Below are 22,802 nucleotides of genomic sequence, written 5' to 3'. Positions count from 1 at the left end.
CTGCCTTATTCATGCATACTTAGATTGAAAATGGTGAGACGGTGCAGTGGGTAAAGGTGCTTTTCACAAAGCCAGACAATCCAAGTTTGACCCCAGGAACCACATGGTGGAAGAGAAGAACTCACGCTTGCAACTCGTCCTCTGGCCTGGATGCATGTGCTGTGGCGCGCACACACACACACACACACACACACACACACACACACACACACACACACACACACAGGCAGTGTTTTTATAAAATAATTAAAAAATAAATAAAACCACATATTGCATCTGAGACAGCTGGTCTCCAGGAAGCTTTCTGAACGCGTGAGGATCCGGTGACAGGGCTGTGAGTCAGAAGATGGCGAACAACTCGGTGTTTGGGTACAGAGTATGATTTCTGTTTCAGACTCCCTAGGCATTCAGACCCCGGGTTCTTCACCAGCCAGGGTTTGAGATGCAAGGAGCAGGCACGGTCACTGACTGTCCTGACTCTCTGTTAGAGTCTGGTGGAGCCAGTATTAAAGACGGATTGAAAAGAGACAGTGGAGCCGGGGGAGGGAGAAGAGAGTCACGGGCGTGTGTGAATATGACCAAAGCACATTGTGCATATATGGAAAGGTCATAATAAAAACCACCCTTTTGTACAACTAAAATACGTTTAAAAAATGATGAGTCATTTAGATACCAAAATATAATCCAGGGCAGCAGCCACAGATGCGGGCTGTTTGAGCCCCTGAGTGGAATTCCACTGAATGGAGTGCCAAGAAACCCTGGAAATCAACCCTTCCCGCCTGGGCTTCTTTATGTGGGAGACAGAGACGGGAGCAGTAACTGCTCACAACGTCCTGGGAAGATCAATGTCTTTATAACAGGGGCCTGCTGACAGCCCTGCCCAGGCTATTAGGAGCAGCGGTGACTGCTGATACTTTGATGTGTGGGAAACAGTCTAGGTTTTGGTTGTTTGTCTCTTGTTTGTGATACATTTACTTTGTAAATTTGGTCCTAACAGGTCTGAGTAAGCACCTTTTATCTTTTTTTTTTTTAACTTTCCACTTCAAAGAGATTTCTAGAGAAGGAAAGAGGTATTTCTAAATCAAGACTATAAATATTAAATTATTTATCTTTGGGAGCAATGTATCCTGATTCACATAGCTTTTTTTTTTAACGAGTTCTAGAAAGAGTTTCATAAACCACTAAGATTGTAAGATTTAAAGTACACTCTTACCCAGGGGAATTGGTTCTGATCATGGATCTAAACTCAGCATCTAAGAGAAAAAATTAAAGATAGTTAAATTGCCCTGGAAAGTTACAGTTCAGGAGAGCTGTTTTCTATCAAGCCCACTAAAGCCACTTCCTCTCCTGCCTGGATATCCTATCTTGTCTAGTGAACACCCATTAAAGTCTCTGGTTTTCATTGGAGGACCTTTGTATAAAAAATAAATACGACATAAATCCAGCACTTAAAAAAAAAAAACAAAAAACAGACCCAGCATTTCACTTACTACCCACAATGGCCTTATTATGGGTTCTTGCTATCCACGAATGATGGGAACAAAGCAACAGAGTGTTGATCTCGGTTCTCTGGATGCCAAAGCCCTTATTTTCTCTTCACGTGTTTCCTCCACTTAGATCCACTATGACACAGCATTGAGGGACCCAGACTGCCCCTTGCCTGAGACTCTTCAGTGCCTCTCAGAGGAAAGTGAATTTAGAGTACCTCCCCTTCAATAAATGTGAAGGCATTGGAGACAGGCCAGTGAAGACCAAGAAGCCAGTTGAAGATGCCTGGGGGGAATATTTAGAGAGGGAGAGGACATTATTGCCTCTGCTGGAGCTTAAAGCCATAAATAAGTGATGGTGAGTAGTCCGGAAGAATCAGTCATCCTTAAAGATGGAGCTGGGCAGATGCCCTCGAGATACTTTATATCTTACAGTTCTAGGAACCCACCCTGCCATCACTAATGTGGCACAGTGAGAGACCTGCACCATCCGCAGATCCTCAGAATGCCTCTGTAAGGGGAAACAGCCATGACTGCTGGACTCAACTTAAGATGCGGAAAGGAAACTCAAGGAGATGATTCACAGGAAGTGACTGTCAATGAGTGGGCAGCTCCAGAGGACCAGCTTATATATCAGTTTCCCCTGTGTGACATCATCGGGAGAGGACACCACTTACTGTGTATGAAAACGCTCAAGTCTATCACCTGGCCAGAAGGAGGGCGATCACTTAGTGACTCCCAACTGGTAGGTTGGTGTGATCTGAGGGAAAGACTGTCCAGTGTGCTGATGGCTGGTGTCACCTACCTGTGGCAATCTGAGTAGCCTACCTCCTCTCTACAGAGAAGTTTCTCAGAGTAGCTGGTCCACACTAAAGACAAGGTCCTCTACTTACCTTGTTCTTGTTAAAGAGTCTTTGGTTTAGTTGCTTTTTAAAAATCACAGTGCAATATATAAAAGAGAAAATGCGAGATAAACATCATGTCTACTAAAAAAAATCATACGTTCATTATATATATTCTTTTAAAAATATATGTTTAAGGATTTTGTGGGATGTGTGAGTGTGTGTGTGGGGGGGATGCCTGCAGAGGCCAGAAGAGGTGTCAGATCCCTTGGAGTTGAGTCCCCTCATGTGGGTGCTAGGAACTAAGTTCTTCAGCAAGAGCAGCAAGCACTCTCCTCTCCTAAGCCATCTCTCCGGCCCATATATATATCACTACAAAATTCCCACATGTGTGAACCATAGTAACGATGATGATGGTGGCACAGCTTATGTCCCAGACACTGCAGGGACTTAATTTGCATCATGTCACTGAACAGTCGGAGAGAGAAACGCTATACCTTCAAGGAGTCACAGACTTTCTTCTCTTTCCTTTAAAAAACCTAAAACATGGAATGATACTTAACACCTAAATTATCTGAATTATATAGTCTCAGAGTTAGGGCTGACATTAAACCCTGTGGAAAAGTAGTGAAGATTAACTCTAGTGATCAGCCCCTAGTTTGCGCTAGTCTCAAAATTTGATAATGGAGGCCACACCAGGCCCAAGGTAGAATGGATAGCGCCATCACAGGACTAGTGAGAGCCTCGCCTTGGCTACTCCTGGTCTACTGACTCACAGTGAGAACTTCCTGGGGCAGCTCTGTGGCAGCAGGCTCCTGGTTATTAAAGATGATGCAGACACAAACACTTCACTGAGATTTTTGAAAGCATAATTTTTAAAAGGCGAACGTGTCTGAAAAATAAAAGTTTCTTTTAACTGCAGTTTTTAACAGAATTTTGTTTAAAATATAGTGTAATATTGAACAATAATCAATAAAAAATTGTGAAATCCATATGGAAAATCCATATGTTTCCATCTTCATGATTTCTCTTCACCTAATTGGTATATTTTTCAATTTTCTAGAAACTTTACATTTCTTGATTATCACTAACTTCCCATTAATTCTCCTCTCTGAACACAGATAATTTATGATTTAAAAGTCCTTCAAGGGTACTGAATTTACAAATGTACTTTCTATCAGAAACATTAGCAATAGTTCTTACTAAAAAGGCTTACTGTTATGAGCTATGTTTGCATATTTTTTTGTCTTCATTGTATCCCATTTCCAACTTCTCTGTAAGACAGAAAATGAGATATAGGGAGATTTTTCTGTCCCACCAGCCAGCTCCCAAATAACTACACAGAGACTTTTTATTAATTATGAAAGCTCAGCTGATAGCTTAGGCTTGTTTCTAATTAGCTCTTATAACTTAAACTAACCCATTTCTAGTAATTTATGTGCCGCCCCGAGGCTCATTCACCTCATCTGCATATTGTCCATGCTGACTGTTCTGTGTTCCAACATCTCCTTGCGACCTTGCCCTTCTTCTTCCCAGCATTCTCTCTGCCCCGAGAATCCTGCCTAGCTATTGTCCATTCAGCTTTTTCGTAAACCAATGTGAGTGACACATATTCACAGTGTCCAAAATGGTTATTCCACAACAATGAGACACTTTGTGTTCACTCTTCCCCTGTGTAGAAATAGCTGTATCGTCACTTAGGAATTGGGTTTGAATGTGTGAGATGTCCGATAGATCTAGGACTAATCTGCTCTCCTTCAAGTCCATTTTCCTTGCACTTGTGTTTTATGATGAGCTTCCAAACACGTGCTAGTAGAAGGCTAATGCAATGGCAGAGTGACACTCAGGGTTTGGGGGAAAGCACATTTTCCTGCGAGCCAAGGCAAGAGACCCCCAAATCTTCCCGGGTCTCACGAATAGTGGAGTCACCTCTCAGAGGGCCTCAGAGACAGCCTGTCGTTGAGGTTTTGCTGTGGAGCACAGGGAAGCCTCTTCACAAATACTGGCTGACTAGGATCTTTTATAGTGAGCCTCTGCATTTTTTTCTAAGAACTTCTTTGATGTAAGTTAAAGAAAAGCTTGTTCCATGGTAGTTCTTTCTCCACTTATTTTTTGTTTTCTGAAAGAACGATTAGTTAATATGGCATAAGCGTTAAGACTGTGTCCAAGTTGCAGCTACTTAGGTAATCCTCTTAATAAGATGGCACAAAGTGTGTTTTTCGGGTGGTTACAACACTATGTAAAAAGAGTTTAAGGGGCTGGTCAGAGTGCTCTGTGATTAAGAATACTTGTTGCTGTTGCAGAGGACCAGGGTTCGAACCCCAGCACCCATATGGCAGCTCACAACAAGCTATAATTCTAATTCCAGGGGATCCAATAACCTTTTCTGACCTCAATGCCCACCAGGCACACATGTGGTGCTCATATATACACGCAAGCAAACACTCAAACAAATAAAATAAATAAATCTACAAAAATTAAAATGTGTTTGAATGTGCACTCACAAAACATTTTCACACCACAGTTTAAATGCACCATCAGTGAACTTCTGAATAAATTTCTTTATGGTTATGCTTCACTCATAGTGTACTTTGTATTGACAATTAAAAGTTTCTTTATTTTACATCAATTTTATATTTGCTCAGGTAGAATAAGAACCTTTCATATTCAATTTTTGTTGGCATTCTCAAAGACTAGTGTTATCTGCCACCCATTCTCCCCACAATGATATTGTCTAGTGGTAACTATTTATATCAATCCATTGTATTTACCATTTTAAGAAAGAACTATTATTCAGCCGTATACTGAATTTCTTGAACTTTGGTCTCATTTAGCTCAAAATTTATGTAAAATGAATGATTGCATAATTGTGATGTAAAAATATAGGTATATGTGGGGATTTACCAGGCAACTCCACATAGTTAAAAAGGAGGTTTATTTTGGGATAACTTACACAGTAAAGGGGTTGGTTACAGGATCAGGGAGATGTGAGGTGCAGTCCAGCAGGGTTCTCTGGAGAACTTTGACTCCATCTGCCATCCAGCATCCAGGATCACCAGGAACCAAGAGACCTGGCACGTCCGGATCTCAGGTCTTAAGGGCTCCTGTCTCTGCTCCGCCCCAGCGGCAGGTCATAGGTAGGCATGGCAGTTACCAGAAGCCTCACTAGGGGTAGTACTTTCAGCTCAAATCCCCACATTACACATATACCTATATTTTTACATCACAATTATGCAATCATTCATTTTACATAAATTTTGAGCTAAATAAGACCAAAGTTCAAGAAATTCGGTATACAGCTGAATAATGGCACCCACTACACACGTGCTAGCTCAAGTTCTCTAACTTAAACCTGTTTCCACTTGCATCAGGTAGCATGAGGCTATAAGAAGGGATGAAGCGTGAATGAACATTCTGGAACTCACTGGGATGCTCCGAAGTTCTGGGTCCATCTTTCAGCAATCATCTTAAGATGGATGTTGAAAAGCAGTAAAATTCAAAACCAATCATAGGCACATAAAATCCCCTACAACCCTGAACTCTTCAATCTCCTATACATTTGAATGCCTCTACGATGCCCTAGCCAACTCCCAGCGCTGTGCCTGCTGTTAAAGGGAAAAGCTAAGGGCTGCGGGAGCGAGAGAGAGAGAGAGGAGAAGACGTCTTCCCTTGGGTGTGACTTCCCATGAGAGCTGGGAGTTCTCAGTCCTCTCAAAGGGCAGGATGAGATGAAACAATCTCAAAAAGCAGTGGGAGGCCCTGGAGAGATGGCTCAGTGGTTAACAGCACTGGCTGCTCTTCCAGAGGACAGGGGTTCAATTCCCAGCACCCACACGATAGCTCACAACCATCTGTAACTCAAATTCCAGGGTATCAGATACTGTCCCTGACCCCTGTCTACACCAGGAACAAATGCAGTGCACAGATATACATACAGGCATAGCATCCATAAAGACAAAAAATAATGAAGTGTTCTTAAAGGCAGTGGGAGACGAATGATGGGGAGGGGCAGCCAAAAGAACAGTGTAGAAACAAAACACAAAACATGCTTCAGAGAGCAGCAGGAATGACTGGGTTCCCAGCTGCTGCTGGGGACAGACAAGCAGGCCCCTGTCCTGCACTGCAATCCTGAGCTGGAGACAGGCAAGCAAGCCACTCTCCTGCACTGCAATCCTGAGCTGGAGACAGGCAAGCGGGCTGCTCTCCTGCCCTGCAATCCTGAGCTATCCTTGCCATGATGCTGCACTTGGTAGTATACTTGGCATTTACATGGAAAATGGTCAGCTTCTAAAACAAAAGTGAAAAATTAAGGGAAAGGACAAAGGTGTTGTGAAATATTATTTTAAGATGTGTTACACCTGCTTATACTGTGGAACATTTGTTTAATGCTGCAAAGATGGGTTGCATTCTTTTATGTTGCATTTGTTTAACTCTGTGAAGCTGTGTTACTTTGTCTAAAACACCTGATTGGTCTAATAAAGAGCTGAAAAGTTAATAGTGAGGCAGGAGAAAGGATAGGCAGGGCTGGCAGGCAGAAAGAATAACTAGAAGGAGAAGAAGAGAGAAGAGAGAGGAATGAGAAAAGGAGGAGGACTCCAGGAATGAGCCATCCAGCCACACAGCCAGCCACACAGCCAGCCACACAGCCAGCCACACAGCCAGCCACACAGCCAGCCACACAGCCAGCCACAGAAATAAGAGTGAAAGTAAGATTACAGAAGTAAGAAAAGGAATAAACTCAGAGGCAAAAGGTAGATGGGATAATTTAAGTTAGAAAAGCTGGCAAGAAACAAGGCAAGCTAAGGCTGGGCATTATTAAGAATAAGCCTCCATGTGTTTATTTGGGAGCTGGGTGGCAAGCCCCCCAAAAAACAAAGAGTAATGAGTAAAAACAACCAACAACACAAAGGATAGTGAGGTGAGCAAAAGTCAACCCTGAGGAGTATATTTGCCTAAGTACAAGATTCATAAACTGAAAACGATGGAACAATGCAGAAAGAAATTACAAATGACCCAAAGAAGCGGGAAGCCACCATGTTCGTTCTCGTGTTGGAAGACTCACTATCATGAAGGTGCCGTCCCTGGGTGGGCGGGTCTGGGCTGTATGAGAAAGCTAGCACAACGTGAGCCTGGGAGCAGCCAGAAGTAGTGTCTCTTCATGATCTCTGCTTCAGTTCCTGCCTTGGCTTCCCCAGATGACAGACTGTAACCTACTACCCAAATAAACCCTCCACCACCGACCACAAAAAAAAGATGACGACATTACCAAATCATAATCCAACAACATAATCAAAACCCAACAGCCATTTGGCAGAGATGAAAAACAAAAGAGAAAACACAGAATGGTGAGGCTCACAACCGTTGATTTCTAACATTACAAAACAAACAAAAACACCCGTAATCAAAACAGTGTGGTACTGCCGTAAAGATCCACATCTGGATCAACAGATGCAGTAAGACTGAACGTCCCGATTCATCACTGACTCCAATAAAAGTACCCGACAACTCGGGAAGAACAGGGTATTCAAACACAACACTGGGACCACTGAGTACGCCTTAGGAGAGTGAAAGTGGCTTGCGACCTCACAAAAACTGAGGAAAGAGGCGGGCTGTTGCTTACTTGTGGAGCACCTTCCAGTGTGTGCACGGCTCTCAGTTCAGTCCTTAGCACCATCAAAAACAAAATTAATGTAGACCAATACCTGAGCATAAAGGTTGAAACCACAAGCCTCCAAACTCTTAAAACAAAACATATGGGTAAGTCTTTATTACATTAGACTCTATAACAAATTCTTAGACATGACTCAAAAGAATAAAAGAAAAGAGCATGGAAAAAAACCTAGATAAATCAGATTCCAGTGAAATGTAAAACTTCCACGTATCTAACAACACTAAAGAAAATGAAAACATGACACAGAATGAAGAAAATACTTGAAAATAAAGATAACCTGGTGTCCAAACTATGTAAAGATATCTTCCCACCCTCCACGAGACCGGGTTTCCCTGTGTAGCCCTGGCTGTCCTGGAACTCACTCTGTAGACCAGGCTGGCCTCAAACTCAGAGATCTGCCTGCCTCCGCCTCTTGAGTGCAGGAATTGAAGGTGTGTGCCACCGCTGCCAGCACGTAAAGATAGATATCTTACAACCCAACAATAATAAACAACAAATGAAAATCCAGCAGAGGGCTTGAACAGTCATTTCTGCAGAGGAAACGTACAAAATCCCAATTTAGCATATGAAAGCTTATCATATAATGGTTAATTACAGAGATGCAAATCATAACACCACCCATTCATATCTGAGAGGACAGCTTTCATGCTTTTAAAGGAGACTATAATAAGTGAGGTCAGGGATGCAGACAAATTAGAACTCTGCGGGACTGCTGGTGGAGTGTGAAACGGTAAGCGGCGATAGAACAGACTGTGTGTCCAAAACAGTCAAGCATAGGTCTCCACTCCCACAACCATTCCCTTCCTAAGTATCTACTCCAAAGCACTGAACACTGGTATTCAATAAAAGTAGGTGTGTTCAAATGTTCACTAAGTGGACTAACAGAGTTTGAGCCACCTATGAAATGGAATGTTACTCAGCTATAATAAATGAGTGAGGTTTTAGAGGTTCATGACAGTGAAAGGAACCGATACACAGTGGCACATACCGTATGAGCCCTTTATATGAAATGTTCAGAAGATTAGTGGTTGCCAGGGTCCGGGAGAGGGGGAAATAGGGAAACGAAGGCTTCAGGGCACAAAATCCCCCTCTATGGAGATTGAAAGTCTCACCACTACATAGTGGTGGTGTTTGCACTAGTGGTTGTACCAATGTGTTATTCATGTCACAATCACCACGTGGTTTGGTCACCCGAACAAAATAAAAACTTCATAGGGGCAAAAATGCACGTGGCAATTACTTTTAAATGCATATTTGCCTATTGTTTGAGCTCATGTGGCATTTGTGTTTTAATTTTCTTTTATGATGATCTATATCCTTTATCTGTTTGTTTGTTTTTTAACCTTTTTACCCACGAATAAACACTGCCCTTTCTCTGTCCTGTACTCTTACATATCCCACTCCCCTCTGGTGATTTATCTTCTCTTTGGCGGGATGCAGCGTGGTGATAAGGTGAACAGTCGCTTTTCGTGCTGGTGCTCGGCTCCATCACTCTCTCTCTCTCTACCTCGGATGACCTGGCGTCTGGGCCGAAGGTCGGTACCCTGAGCGCGTCTTTGCCAACTTAGGGCCTCGCGAGTCCTCCACGCCGGTGGCGCCCGCTCTGCCCGCGTGCCTCGGAGCGCGCGCCCGAGCCCGTCCCCGCCGCTAGGAGCGGCTTCGATCGGCTGCGCCCCGCACGGGCAGGCGCGGGAGGACGCGTCCGGGACCCAGGCGCGGGCGGGCCGACCGGCAGCGAGGCGTGCCCGGGTCGGGCTCGGGCTTCGGGCCCTCAGGGCCGCCGGACCCTGCGCGCTCCGCCGGAAAGTTCTACGGGCGCCATCGGGAGCGGCGCGAGGCTGGGGAAGGTAAGCCGAGAGGTGGATTACGAGCGGCCGCCAGGCAACTTTGCGGGGCTGCGGGGAACGGGGAGAGGGAAAGATCCCCGGTGCGCGTCCCCTCTACGCGTGCCCTGGAGCCGGGTGCGCGCCCCGCAGCTCGCAGCTCCCGCCGGGGTCCGCAGGGGAGCGAGCGGTCCGCCCCTCAAGCCGCCAGCCCCGCGCTCCAGGTCACTCGCGGGGCCCTAGACACCTGGCGCCCAAAGACAGAGATTTCGGGGGGGAAAAGCCGATCCCGGGGTCCTGGCAGGCGAGGGTTTCATCGTGGGCGAGTCGTGGCCCGCCGCACTTGACTTTCCCCGGACTAAAGGCCCGACTGGAGTCTGTGCAGTTAGTGTCGGGGGCAGCTGGGCTCTGACCTGATCTCTGTACTTGAAGATCCCTTTGCCAGAGAAAGAAGGAAATTTATAAGCCCCAGATGTCCTTTCCAAGGTCGGTTACAGCGGCTTAGTTTTGAGAGACTTTATTTTAGGAAAAGAGCAAAGGCACTGTATCAAAATGCAGTGCAAGGATCGAGGAGGAAAGTTTTAGCCAGGTAACATTTGGAAAAAGTAAAAAAAAAAAAATCTTTTAGTAAGTACTGAGAAGATAAAATTTAATGAATTACTGAAAGTAGATGTAGAACCCTACGTTTAAAGGAATACTGAATCAAAACAAAACAAAACTACCCACTCCCGGGTGTTTCTTCTGTGTACTAAGTTCTTTTGAATTGCGCGCCTGCAGAGTTCAATTAAACTTCATGACAACCTTGAAAAACATTGGTGTTGGATTTAGTGGCTCTTTTGCTCCCTGTTCGTTTTTTAATTCTAAAGCCTGTCGCATGAAAACACTCATTCTGTGCCAGGACAGTAACTTGGCGCTGTCCTCTGTAGAAGCAACAAAAAAAAAAGCAAACCAGAGCTACAGAAGCAAGAAATTGGATCTCAGCTTCCCCATCTGCAAAATAAAGGGTTGATTAGTCGATTCCATCTCCCAAAAATCTGAGTGTGGTCTTCAAGAGTTTGGTAAACAAATCCAAATTGAAATCTACAGTAAGGTATTATTTGTTGTCAAAACTTTACAGTTAAATGAGAGGCATTTGCTAGTTAAACTTATTAATCCAATTAGTCTCTCAAAATAGCTGAATCATTGTGTGGCCTGTGCTTGAGAACTGTTTCAGCCTGTGCTACTGAATACAAAGAAGTCTCGAGAACCAGAGATCCCAGAGTGCACATTGCCAGACTAGCAAGGCAGACAACCACAGCGTCTGTGCCTGCTCCTTCTGAAAGCCGGCAGTGCAGACCAGGAGCGTTAGGAAGCGTTTGCCACAGTGCAGGACTAGTAAGCAACAAAGCAGGAAACTTCCAAACTGCTTTGGAAAATGTCTGTGATGGGTATGCAAGCCTGCAAACTGCAATTGAGGTAGCTTTTTTATAACTATACTGGTCAGCTAAGGGTTGTGAGTGATACAGAGTTTGACTTTACCTCTGGAATAAAGGAGCATATTGAGTCACTAATTACATTTTTTAAATGAAAGGGACTTCTTTTCCCCTTTTACAGAAAATGTATTAAAGTAAAAGTTATTATCAAGAGTTGACAGGTTAAATCACCCGCAATATAACTATGTCGGCTCCTCCCCCAGGGCGGAGATTCCAGGATTAATTCACACAGCCCTACAATGACTGCTGACTTCTCACTTTATGTTCTTCAAGGGGCTGTCACACTGCAAGTGGCCAGGATAGGACTACCAAGGAATGGGGTGTGATGAGTGACCCCCCCCCCCCCCCAGCGTATATACGAGAGTCCCTGGGACCTGTGTGCAGATACTCTGAAATCCAAACGGAAGAGTTAATTTTGTCAGGTTGACTGCAACGAGAAAGGGCAGGCAAAAGCTCACCTCTGCGCATGTCGGTGATGGCATGCTGGATGTCCCTGAGGCAGCTGGGTCTTGAGGCTCTGACCTGATGAATTGATGAGCTCATCCCTGGATGGGCTCACTGTTGGCATTATTGGGAGGTGGTGAATGGTAGGCCATGGGCCTAGTGGGAGGAAGCATCACTGGTGGTGTGTCCTTAGCGGCTGTGTCGTGTCCTGGCCTCTTCCTGTATTCTCCTTCCTTTGCACACTCCTCACCAGGACACAAACTGCTTTGCTGGGCCTCCCTCGTGGCCTAACACTTCTGAAACATGAACCTGATACATTGTTTCTCCTTCAGGTTGTTCTCTCAGGTTATTTCCGTCACAGCTACATAGAAGGGGCGGAAACACTTCTGAAATTTGAAATCCTTGTAGTCTTGAGCATTCTAGACAAGGGACCCCGGATTGTAGGAATACTTGGATGGTAGAACCGCTGCTGCTTGGGGAGGCTGCTGCTTGAGATCTGACACCCACACTCAGCAGGACAATCATCTGTCCCATGGCCTGTCTTCCTCTGAAGAAGGTGTTTGTCGCAGATGGAAGGAAATGCAGGCTAAATAATGAATTCAGTGTTGCTTTTTCACAACTTGGTTATGGAGATCTTGGTATTTGTTGCATCTGGGTAATGGCTATGTGGGGTCCTGGGTTTGATACATCTGTTTACTCTGTTTTCCCTTCCAGTGCTGGGAACCTAACCCAGGGCCTTTCACATTCTAGGCAAGCTCTCTACCACCTCAGCCCCTATTTTATCTGTATAAAATTATTCGTCCAGGAGCTGGAGCGTTAACTAGCTCAGTTAGTTGAGCTCCCGCCATGTACGGATGAGGACTTGAGCTCAGGTCCCCAGTCTGTGAAGGGACCGTCTGTAGCCCTACAGTGAGCACTAGTGGGGACAGGCAGGTCCCCGAGCTTCCTGGGCAGCCCAGGGTGAGCTCCAGGTCCAGTGTCAGATCATGTTTTAAAAGCTAGGGTGGAGAACCGTGGAGAAAGACAGCTGCTAAGGGACTCTGATCTCTACGTGCATACACACGTATGCACACTTAGAAAAACACATGCATATATACATACATACATTAAACACATAACACAAAACTTAAAAATTATTTATCAAAAAATTGAATTTGAAAAAATGAGGTATTTACTAACTGAGCATTTCATTTCAAATTATAAAGGGATTTAAAAATGTATTTCAGGTATTTGAATGTAGATTAGCATTCCTTATATACAGGGAATCTGCAGTCAGGGAAGGTATCAGAGTAAAAGCCCCTAGTGATCTTCAGTGTTTGTGGACTTAATGATGGAAAGATCTAAAGAAAATATGATAGCGTTGACTTTTTTTTTTCAGTTCTGATTGCTATGTTAATGCATTTTACTATCTTTAAAATCTTTTAAATTATTTTTATATTTCATATAGTGTATGAGTATTTCGCCTGCATGTATGTATGTGAACCACATGCAAGATTGGTGCCCATGGAGGTCAGAAAAGCACATCAGGTCCTCTGGAACTGAAGTTGTGAACCACCATGTGGGTGCTGCGAACCGAACCTGGGTCCTCTGAAAGAGCAGCAAGTGCTCTTAACTGCTGAGCCATCCCTTCAGGCCCTGAGTTTATTTTAATGTAAAATCACCTTACAGTTTTCTACATTATATAAAGAATAGAGAGTGCGGCTACTGCATCATAAAAGGGAAGGAAAGGTGTCCTGTCATGTGGGAGTCTGCATCGTTACATGGAGTGAAAGCTATCCTCTGAGTCTTTCTGTGCATTTATACAAATTGCATTCATAGAAGATAGAAACACTTTTAATTTAAAAAACAGTGTTTTTAAACAAACATGAGGCCACTAGTCTGATTCCTGATGCCATGCTTTGATTGTATTATAACAAACACAGCCTAACATCATAGTCAGTCAAATGGAAACCTAATTTACAAGAATGATTTCTGTAACAAATAGCCAGGTTTCAACCAGTCACAAGCAGCTGAGTTTCAGCCATCCATAGGCAGCCAGCTCACACCTCCATGAAAACGGCAGAGGCCTCACTGGAGCCAGGATGGAGAGTTTTTGTTTTGTTTCCCTGTTGGGCGTTTTAAAGGTTTATGGCTGAGTCTTGGCGGAGTCCTCTGAGTCCCTTCTGTTTTCAGTGCTGCCAGATTGACTGAGTCTCTGCCTTACCTCTGTCAACTTGTCTAAAATTATCCTTCTGGTAAGATAATAATAGAGGTGCTTTGAATGAAAATGGCCCCCATAGGTCCCTAGGGAGTGGCACTATTAGGAGGTGTGGCCTTGTTGGAGGAAGTGTGTCATTGGGGTGGGCTTTGAGATTTCAGCAGCTCAAACCAGGCCCAGTGTCTCTCTTTTCCTGCTGCCTGAAGATCCAGATGTAGAACTCTCAGCTTCTCTCCAACACCATGTCTGCCTGTGTGCTGCCATGCTCTCCACTGTGATAATGTACCAAACCTCTGAACTGTAAGCCAGCTCCAGTTAAATGTTTTCCTTTATAAGAGTTGTTGTGGTCGTGGTGTCTCTTCACAACAATAGAACACTAAGATATGCTTTTCTTAAAAGTGATATTTCAGCAGAAGAAAAGACTAGTATTTTAGAATTTGACATCAGTATTGAGGTGGGCATGGTTAGTTGTATATACCTATAATCGCAGGACCTAAGAGGCAGAAGAGGATCATGAATTTGAGGCCACATTGAGCTATAGAGCAAAGCAAAGGGGGTGAGGGAGAGGAGAAGAAAGCAGGAAAGGGAGATGGATGTTTCAATGTCCGGAGTGGTAACAGGTCCTTCCCAGTTGAAAAGAAAACACATCTCCAGAGCAGACTGTGTGTGTGGCTCCCTGCTATTAGAAAGCAAGTTATTATGTGCTGGAAGTCCAAAGTCAGCACCCCAGTTTCCCCCAATGCAACTGACCTGCCTTTTCCGCCTAGAGTCCTGGTGTTTCTTCTCTATTCTTGAGGTTGAGTAGTTCAGCTGGACTATGTCATGGTTAATACCTGTATTAGTTCCTCACGGAACTTGTTGTGTTCTCTTTATTGGAATAATTTACTGTTCTTAATCTTGGGTGGTCTTATCATTATTAATATATTTCCCTGCATTTTGTAATTCTTTACTTTAGACATCAGTAAGTCTTACAGTATCTTAACTTTGCCTTCCATATCAGTTACACTGTTTAATTTTTTCTTGTTCTCTTCTATGTTCACTATGATCGTCTGAATGATTTAAAAATGTAACTCATTAAGAAGTGAAAATGAAGCACGGCCGAAACAGTTGGTCTGGAGAGATGGTTCAGTGGGTAAAGCATATTGCCAAGCATGATGATCTGAGTTCGGTCCCAGGTATCAGGCCAGGGTTGGAAGGAGAGAACTGACTGCTCAGATTGTTCTCTGACCTCACACACTCCTGCAGCACGTGCATCAAACCCCAAACAAAGTGTAATGTAAAAGCTGCAACAATAGGTCATAAATGAGGATGTTAGGATGCTGACATGGCCAAGTCACTTCTTTGTTTGGTACCGCGGAAAACAGCTGCCTCTCCCTCTTTCCCACAGTGTTCTTACATCTGTGAAGACTCTGGCATAGAGTTCCTCATCTCAGATGTCAGTTGTATAGTCTCCACTCAGGAGAGGATGATGTAAAACTCAAGGTCCAATGTCTGTATGTTATGTTGTGTTGTTTATTATGTTTGTTATGTTGTGTTTGTTATGTTTGTTATGTTATGTTATATTATGTTATAATTGTTCTGGAAACCACACTATGTGAGTAATGGTGCCCTTCTTCTGTTACAAAAGGAAATTGGGTTTCTGTAGAAAAAGGAAATAAAATACTTTAAACCTTTTAGATTTTATCTTATAGAATCTAAGCTTTGTTTCTGTCCTTTGTGTTCATTTTAAAGTTGAAATGCAATCTTAGCAACTAACCACAGCATTAACTAGTGGGTCTGTCTTTGGCCAGTTCTTGGTCACATAGGGCAAGGAGGGGTTAGTATGAAAATTCCGATTTCTTTGTCAAAGTCATTCTTGCCAAAGAAATTCTTCTTGGGAAATAAGAAAGCTAATTATAAAAAGATGTAAATTTAGCCATTCTGGTCTGGACTCACCCGACCTGATAGGGCCCTGTGCAGCTCTGAGCTGTGAGGCGGTAGACTGGCCAAGTCTAGCCTTCGGCGTTACTCCTTTTCAGTATTATCTCTTGACAGGCTTTATAAAAATATCACTTCACTAGCATTTCAGTGTCAGTGGAGTTCTCACAGAGTCTGGATTTCTGGCTGCTTTTGATCAAACAGTGATATGCCAGCACTAGGTTCCCTCACAGCTGTCAGCTGGAGCTAAGGAGGGTGCCCTGTGGATGTGGTGTGTGCAGGCCAAGGGCTCTCCTCACATTCGCAGATTCACTCATGTACATTGGCTGTACAGTTGCTGAAGAAACCAGTGAGTATATCCCCTGATGAGTATACATATTAATCCTCATTTCTTTTTCTTTTTTTTTCCATTTTTCTTTATTAAGAAATTTTCTACTCACTCCACATACCACCCACAGACCCCCCCTCCTCCCTCCTCCCACCCCCCAGCCCTCTCTCCCAAGCCACACCACATCCCCATACTCCCAAATCAAGGTCTCCCATGGGGAGTCATCAGAGCCTGGCACACTGAGCCTAGGCAGGTCCAAGGCCCTTCCCACTGCACCAAGGCTGTGCAAGGCGTCACACCACAGGCACTGGATTCCCAGAAGCCTACCCATGCACAAAGGACAGATCCCGATCCCCCTGCCTGCATGCCCCCCAAACAGTTCGAGCCAAACAACCATCTTCCGTATCCATAGGGCCTGATCCAGTCCCATGAGGGCTCCACAGCCACCAGTCCACAGTTCATGGGTTTCCACTAGTGTGCCCGGTCATCTCTACACATCCTCCCATCATGATATCAATATCCGTTGCCTGCAGAATCCCTCCTCTCTCCTAGCAATTGGATTCCCAGAGCTCAGCCTGGTGCCTGGCCATGGATCTCTGCATCTACCTCCATCAGTCACTGGACAAAGGCTCTATGATGACAGCTAGATTATTGGCTAGACCTGTCACCAGAGTAGACCAGTCCAGGCACCCTCTGGACCACTGCCAGCAGACCAAGGTGGGGTCAAACTTGTGAATTCCTGAGAGCCTCCCCAGCACCCTGCCTCTTCCTATTCCTCATCTATCATGGTATCTTCCTCCCTGCCCTCCCACTCTGTCCCTGTTACAGCTCGACCCTCCCATTTCCCTATGTTCTCATCCCCTACTCCTTGCCCTCTGCCACCCCCCCACACCCAGTCCACTCATGTAGATATCATCTACTTCTCCTTGGCAGAGTCATCCATGTGTCTCTCCTAGGGTCTTTCCCTGTTAGCTAGCCTCTCTGGAGTTGTGGTTTGAAGTCTGGCCATCCCTCCCCTCACATCTAGTATCTACCTATGAGTGAGTACATACTATGTTTGTCCTTCTGAGTCTGGGTTACCTCACTCAAGATGATATTTTCTAGTAACATCCATTTGCCTGCAAATTTCATGATATCGTTGTTTTTTACTGCTGAGTAGTACTCCATTGTGTATATGTGCCATATTTTCTTTATCCATTCTTTTTTTTTTTCTTTTTTGGTTTTTCGAGACAGGGTTTCTCTGTGTAGCTTTGCGCCTTTCCTGGATCTCGCGCTGTAGACCAGGCTGGCCTCGAACTCACAGAGATCCGCCTGCCTCTGCCTCCTGAGTGCTGGGATTAAAGGCGTGCGCCACCACCGTCCGGCTATCCATTCTTCTGTTGAGGGGCATCTAGGTTGTTTCCAGGTTCTGGCTATTACAAATAATGCTGCTATGAGCATAGTTGAGCATGTGTCCTTGTGGTAAGATTGAGCTATATGCCCAAGAGTGGTATAGCTGGGTCTTGAGGAAGACTTATTCCCAATTTTCTGAGAAACCGCCATACTGATTTCCAGAGTGGCTATACAAATTTGCATTCCCACCAACAGTGGAAGAGTGTTCCCCTTTCTCCACATCCTCTCCAACGTAAGCTGTCTTCAGTGTTTTTGACCTTAACCATTCTGACAGGTGTTAAGATGGTATCTCAGAGTTGTTTTGATTTGCATTTCCCTGATGACTAAGGATGTTGAGCAATTCCTTAAATGCCTTTCAGCCATTTGAGATTCTTCTGTTGAGAATTCTCTGTTAAGCTCTGTAGCCCATTTTTTAATTGGATCGTTCAGTATTTCGAAGTCTAGCTTTTTGAGTTCTTTATACATTTTGGAGATCAGCCCTCTGTCAGATGTGGGGTTGGTGAAGATCTTTTCCCATTCTGTAGGCTGTCGTTTTGTCTTATTGACCATGTCCTTTGCTCTACAAAAGCTTCTCAGTTTCAGGTGGTCCCATTTATTAATTGTCGCTCACAGTGTCTGTGCTACTGGTGCTATATTTAGGAAGTGGTCTCCTGTGCCAATGCGTTCCAGATTACTTCCTACTTTCTGTTCTATCAAGTTCAGTGTAACTGGATTTATGTTGAGGTCTTTGATCCACTTGGACTTGAGTTTTGTGCATGGCGACAAATATGGATATATTTGCAATCCTCTGCATGTTGACATCCAGTTATGCCAGCACCATTTGTTGAAGATGCTTTCTTTTTTCCATGGTACAGTTTTGGCTTCTTTGTCGAAAATCCTATGTTCATAGGTGTGTGGATTAATTTCAGGGTCTTCAATTCGATTCCATTGGTTCACGTGTCAGTTTTTATGCCAGTACCAAGCTGTTTTTATTACAATAACTCTATGGTAGAGCTTGAGGTCAGGGATCATGATGCCTCCAGAGGTTGCTTTATTATACAGGATTCTTTTAGCTATCCTAGGTTTTTTGTTTTTCCATATAAAGTTAAATGTTGTTCTTTCCAAGTCTGTGAAGAATTGTGTTGGGATTTTGATGGAGATTGCATTGAATCTGTAGATTGCTTTTGGTAAGATTATCATTTTTACTATGCTAATCCTACCTATCCATGAGCATGGAAAGAACTCCCATGCTCATGGATAGGTAGAATCATTTCTTTTTTTCAATCATTTTTATTGAAAATAATTTTTCATATAATATATTCTGACCACTGTTTCCCTTACCCCATCCCCTTCCAGCTCCTCCCCACTTTCTCACCCACCCAAAGTCACACACCCATTTCTTTCTCTCTCTTATTAGAATACAAACAGGCATCTAAAATAATAATAATAAATCAAGATAAGGTAAAATAAAGACAAACCAGAATAGGACAAAATGAACAAACAGGAAAAAAAAAGAGCCAAAGAAAAAAAACACAAGAAACATATAAGGACATGGAGACACACAGTCACACACAGAAAACCCATAGAAATAAAATCAGAAGCCATGATATATAAGCAGAAGATCTGTAAGAACAAAATAAATGTCCAAACAAAGTATCATGAGACAAAGAAAACAACTCCAAAAATACCGAGTTCATGCTGGCCATATGCTGCTGAGCATGGGGTCCCTTAAGTGTGGGTTGTGTACCCTGTGAGACTGCACTCGGGAAAACTGACCAGTCCTCAATTCAAGGAGCCCACTGAGGCCCAGAGAAAAGACTTGACAGAGTGGGGGCTAGTGCCCAGGTCCTTTTGTATCTAGATCTCCTGTGCCCTGCTGCCCGCCGTTGATTACAACCTTAGACTCACTAAGAAAAAGGGAGAGGATGTAATTTTCATATAAATGTCAGCCAACACCAGGAATTGGTTTTTGTGTAACCAAAAAGTCTAATAAAAGAAATACTTGACTATTAAGTACTAATATTCATCTGAAATTTTGTGGAGGAGATGGGGTGATGGTTCGGGGGTAAACTGTTGTCACAACGTGAGAACCAATTTTAGATGCCCAGCACTCACAGAGAAAGCTGGGCTCAGTTATGTGTCTCTGCAATCCTGGTGCTGATGAACTGGAGAAGGGTGGATCACTGAATCCCAGTGACCAGCCAGTCAAGTTGAATTAGTGAGCTATAGGGCCAGTGAGAGACCCTGTCTCAAAAAATAAGGTGGGCCAGTGTGGTGTGCATGTCTTTAATTCTAGCACTCTGGAGAAAGAAGCAGGAAGATCTCTGAGTTTGAGGCCAGCCTGGTCTATAAGGGGAGTTCCAGGACACCCATGGGTACATAGTGAGGCTCCATCACAAACAAACAAAATAAAGGGGCTGGGAGATGGCTTAGCGGTTAAGAATACTTGTTCTCGCAGAGGTCCCAGACTGGATTCCTAACTCACGTGGCAGCTCGCAAGCACCCACAACTGCAGTTCCAGGGGACCCAACATCTTCCTGCCTCCTTGGGCACCAGGCACATGTGAGCAAAACACTCATACACGTAAAATAAAATGAATAGAAAGAAGGTGACGAGCAGTTGCAGAAGACCCCCAGTGTCAGCTCTGGCCTCATGTGCACATTCACACACACAAATACACATGAGCACATATAACATACATACTGTGCACACACATACACCAAGAGAAAAAGAGGAAAATCAACTCATTTGCTGACCCGTTATACGTCAGCAACATAAGTTTAAATTAATAGAAGATTTATGTTTTATTTATTCTGGCTGATATTTAACTAAGAAAAATACCCTTTCTAAGTTGGATGAGGTTCAGCAACAGTCACATTCATCTGGCCCAGAGTCTAACGCCCCTCAATAACTCTAATTTGAAAGTTAATTTCAGAAAATGTGGTAGAAGGACTGTGATTCTGTAAAATTGGGGAAGAGTTACAGGAATAAGGGTCATGTATTCCCCCTACCCATCATGCCCAACTGTTGGCTACTGATGAATTCCAGGAGGGGGGGTCACTGAGTTCCATTGTGTACCTCCTTGGGGACTTACCAGACTCCAATGATCCTTCCAAACAGGTGGCCTTGGTTAAACTCGGTAATCACAAAACCAAACCAAAAGTCATGAATGTTGGAAAGGGACTGGGGCGGAGGGGGGCATGCTAATAAGGATGAGAGGGAGATAAGAGAGTGTGGGGGAGAGAGTAAGCAGAATGCACTATATATACTGGATGATGTTGTCACAGAAGAAACAATTTAAAAGTTTGTTTTTAAATATTAAAAAAAGATTGTGGAACTGGGGCCTTAAAACATTGTTTAAACCTACAGATTTATCATAGAAAGTATTTTGAGTAGTCATTAAATATTCATCGTAATATGTGAGGCATTGTCAACATGGCGAGGAAGGTGGGCATGCTGCTGACATATTTTCATAGACCAGATTAATAAAAGGATAATAGTGCTGGTTATTGTTTAATTGTTTAATAAATACTTTAATGAAATAGTGAATTTTTCAGTTTTGTATAACTTGTCTCTAAACTTGAGTCTGTGAGCAAAGGAGAGTCTTTACGATAGTATTTCTCTCAGGCATAACTTACGTGGTTGCTGTGGAGGGGGAGCGGGGGAAGATGATGATGATGACACAGTGTGGTTTAGCCCTGCGAAGCTTACCTGCCTGTGCTGTGCACACATTGTATTCCTCCATCACAGGCCCTGTCTTTCTAAAGGCAGTGGTCACTTAAAAATCAGTATGTAAAGATTGACTCTAGAAGAGTCTCAAGGATTACTTGTACACATCTCATTTTAATTATGTAAATGGCCCTGTAATTTAGAAACTAGGTCTATATAGTGTCAACATTTGAATTTCAGCAAAATGCCAGCTTCCTGGGGGAAGGAATTTGAATTATTGCATATATCGATTTACTGGTTATTTGAGAGTTAATGCTAGGATGCCTGTTTTGAACATATGCCTTGTTCAAATACAACTGACATGTTAAGGAACAACTTGAGCACATTCAACCCTCCTGCTTCCTTGTGGATGATTTATTACACAAGAAAGTGCTGGTGAATGCATTAGGCAGTGACCGGGTGACCTCAGCTATGGAGGGACACACAAAACACCAACACACACATCAAATATGCACCAGCTGCTCTGACTTAGTCACACATGGCCCTCTGATGTCAGGGTTTGCTGTCCTTTCACATGTATGACGTTTCCTGTATGAAAACATGTTCACCTGACATTCCAAACATACCCAGACAGCTCAGTTGAAAAGTGGCAAATAGAGTTTGCTAATGGAAAGCCTTCGTATTGGAGAGAAGCTGGAAATAACGAAGCACTTTTGAAGAGTCCAGGTACTAGGTGGCATCCCTTGAGGAAAAAGGGAACGGATGAATAATGCACTTTGCCAGTCATCAGAGCGGCCCAGAGAAAAGTCTGTGGCGGGGTAAAATGCAAGTCAGATAAGAGGCTTAAAGAAGTCCAGGCGGAGAGAGCGTGGGGCACACGGTGAAGAGAGAGCACTAGCCATTTACAGACACCTTCAAAGGAGGCTGTTGCTTGCTACAGGGGCTCTCTGATCATTAGCCATGGCTGCTTTGAGGTTGCCAAATGCTGTTGGACCAAACCAAAAAGAATTCCCAGCCGGGACCTAGAAGTCAGTTGAGGAAAACTGCGCATTGGATCAAAAATGATGTCTGACGAGACAGGTACTAATCTAAATGTATGCTTCCCTGGCCTACATCTTAAAGCAAAAAAGATCCTTCCAGGACTCGTGGGAGATGGGAAATGGGTTCCTTCCAGCCGTCTTCCCTCAGTAACCCCTCCCGTGCATGCTACTTCCTGCCCCTCCAAGTATTTGTTTTTTATGCCATTTCTTTTAGAGTTTGGGGGCAGAGTGGTCTCACTACTTACTGGGCAGGTTGAAGGTCTTTTAACAGTTAAAGCCCTATTTGTGTATTTTTAGCCGTATTACATATATAAAATGGTGCCATTATTTTTATTAAATTCCTATCCTTTTACAAAGGCCTGGTGAAGGTTTGGGGTGTTGCATCTCTAACTCCATTCCCCTCCCATTGGTTCAGGTTGCAGTTTTGCATGGTACAATGATTTTTTTTTTTAGGATCACGTATGTTGTGTTGTAGCAGAACTGACTCTAGTTGGCTAAAAGTAGACTAGCAGTGTCTTGCCATTAGAGAAAGGTGACTCCT

At 43.8% G+C, this 22,802-nt stretch overlaps 1 protein-coding gene across 1 annotated transcript in view; it reads left to right on the top strand.

The window, feature by feature from the left end:
* The first annotated feature begins 9,673 nt into the window (after nt 1-9,673).
* Popdc3 (popeye domain containing 3) overlaps nt 9,674-22,802 on the top strand; it is a 31,928-nt gene continuing 18,799 nt past the window's right edge. Inside the window, exon 1 of the mRNA XM_052751409.1 lies at nt 9,674-9,847. The gene's annotated coding sequence lies outside the window, so the exon portion shown is untranslated. The remainder of the gene's footprint in view (nt 9,848-22,802) is intronic.

The sequence above is a fragment of the Peromyscus californicus genome, unplaced genomic scaffold (genome assembly GCF_007827085.1).
Source record: "Peromyscus californicus insignis strain IS unplaced genomic scaffold, ASM782708v3 Scaffold_22__1_contigs__length_63687245, whole genome shotgun sequence".
Lineage (NCBI taxonomy): Eukaryota > Metazoa > Chordata > Mammalia > Rodentia > Cricetidae > Peromyscus > Peromyscus californicus.
This window is presented reverse-complemented; position numbering and strand designations above follow the sequence as displayed.